This window comes from Haematobia irritans, chromosome 1 (assembly GCF_050003625.1).
Source record: "Haematobia irritans isolate KBUSLIRL chromosome 1, ASM5000362v1, whole genome shotgun sequence".
NCBI lineage: Eukaryota > Metazoa > Arthropoda > Insecta > Diptera > Muscidae > Haematobia > Haematobia irritans.
The window spans coordinates 122,599,364-122,601,815 of record NC_134397.1 but is presented as its reverse complement, the minus strand read 5'-3'; the positions used below and the strand labels follow the sequence as shown (position 1 = coordinate 122,601,815).

Below are 2,452 nucleotides of genomic sequence, written 5' to 3'. Positions count from 1 at the left end.
GATATTTAATTTGTCGTTAACACGTTTCTAAAGGAGAATCGAATATATTAAAATTTTTTTCCTAGAATCAAGTGTGCAAAACTCAAGTTTAAAAGAGAATTGTGTCTCAAATGTATCCTTACTTCAATTATCCGTTTCTTTGGCTCGGAATCAATACCACAACTATAGTGTAAACTGTTTTTGAACAGGGCAGACTTTTCACAGTGTTGTATCGTCTTTCCTTTATGCCAATTGACACATTCTGTAGGTTATCTACAATTATATTACATATGATCGACTTTGTCCAAATCTTGGAATCTTTATTAATTCATTCTTTCTTTTCTACCAAACCTCGATAAGAGAGGTTTGAATTTCTACTTTTAAAACTTGTATGTTGGGTTTCACCAATCATACAGTTTTGACAAAATTGGATTTTATTGTCAAGTGAATTGTTTCCACACATATCCGAGTAGCACTTTTCTATGTGTCATTCTTGAACATTGTATTGAGTTTTATCGTCTATGGGGACACATCATACAGGTGAGGTTATGGATATTCATGTCGTCCTTTGTGCTGTGCCATGTGCAATTGGAATTATGTTAGGACCAAACTTCCCATAGCAATCAATAGCAAACAATTGAGGTGTCGATAAGTTTGTAATGGAAAAAGCTTTAACTTTTCAAGAGTTTGTTTTTCAACAATTTCAGTTTCATATTTGCAGATTTGTTTTCACCATTCACAAAATGATGGATGATGTAGAAGTAAATGAACAAGTCAACTTACAGATTTACACATACGAGTAGTTTACTCTATATTAAAGTGGACATAATGAGTTTAAGAAATTATATATCGCACATTTTGGTTAGGTAAGGTTTAAGTGCCCAGCAAAAACAAAATTGGAACCAGCAAAAAAAGCGTCGCCAAAAAAGTAATGAAAATTTTCTTTTCGGATCCGGAAGTGGTGAAAAATTGACGCAGAAGCGATGAATTTAACATGGACTTGCCAGTGCAACAGCCGTTGCACTGAATTTGCATCACTTCTTTAGGTGTGATCCGAATTCAATGTTTTGGATGTAAATTAAAAAATTCTGTGATATTTTGTCAAATAAATAATTTTTATAATTTTTTATAAATTTTAATGGATTCTAACGCTTGTCGGAAACGTTTGACCTAAAAAATTTTCAAAAATTCGCAATTTTTTCAGATTGGATTTAGCATTTTTTTCGATAAAATTTAAATGATTTGTACCATTTTATTAATTCTTTCTCTGTTTTTAACCTATTTGAAACAAAAAAAGTTAAAATTACCCATTAAAAGTATGAAAAACCCAAGTTATAAAAAATTATATTAAAAGAACTTTCTGGGTAGTTAAACTAAAGAACATCATTGGGAGAATATCTTATGGAAGTGCTTTTAAAGTTGTGCCTTTGGAATAACTTCCAAATTTTTTTTGCTGGGAAGTTGTTCTAAAGTTACAATTTTAAAAATGCTTCCAGGGATGTTCTTTATTTTAACTACACACACTGAAAAAACAGCGAACCCTCCAGGAAGAAAACATTTAAAAAATTTTAGAAAATTTTTAATATTTTTAGAAAATTTTAACTAAACAGTATTACAAACGCTGACATCACGCCGATATCACAAAAATAAGTAAATATTTTTCGACAAATTAAAGAAAATTTATTAGACATAACTAATTTTTTTCACTTTTTAAAATTTTTTTTTTAGTTTTAAAGAAAAAATTGGAGTTCAAAATTGCAAGAATAACTTTAGTGACATACGAAGTTCATAATGGACGCGTTTGTAGTAAAATTTATAAATTTAAAGAAATAAAACTTTTCATTTCATTTGTGTATAATTTATTTCCCGTTTTTCAGTTCATTTAACTAACGTACGCAAAAATATATTAGAGCAGATGAAACTTTCTCCATATATAATAATTTCAAGAACTTAAATAAAGTTAAATTGGCTTTAGTGAAATAGAGAGTTCACTTTTTTTTAAGTGCAGCATGTTCTTTTAATTCATATTTTTATAACACGCTTTTTCATATTTTTAATGGGTAATTTTAACTTTTCTAATTTCAAATGAGTTAAAAAAAGAGTAAGAATTAATATAATGCTACAAATTATTTAAATTTTGTCGAAAAAAATGCTAAATCTATCCTAGAAATATGGCGAATTTTTGAAAATATTGGAGGTCAAACGTTTCAGACAAGCATGAAAATTTAAGCAAATAAAGGGTGGTTAAAATTTCAAGGGCCGATGTTGATTTTGGATAGAACACGAACTATTTAGGAAATTATTGTAATTTTATTTTGTTATGATATATTGGAATTACTCAATTATGTATGGAATAAAATATCGGCCAAATGGGCGCCGAGACCTCGGTGGCACACCTTCATCCGATGGTCCAAATTTTGGATGAAGCTGAGGCATAATGGAGGTTCTATGCCGTTAATGTGCCGAATTATCT

At 29.4% G+C, this 2,452-nt stretch overlaps 1 long non-coding RNA gene across 1 annotated transcript; it reads left to right on the top strand.

Moving 5' to 3' along the window:
* Window positions 1-520: 520 nt before the first annotated feature.
* LOC142241755 (uncharacterized) lies at window positions 521-1,102 on the top strand. Its single transcript, XR_012723798.1, has 2 exons — window positions 521-635; window positions 701-1,102. It is a non-coding gene; the product is annotated as an uncharacterized LOC142241755 (long non-coding RNA).
* Window positions 1,103-2,452: the final 1,350 nt, after the last annotated feature.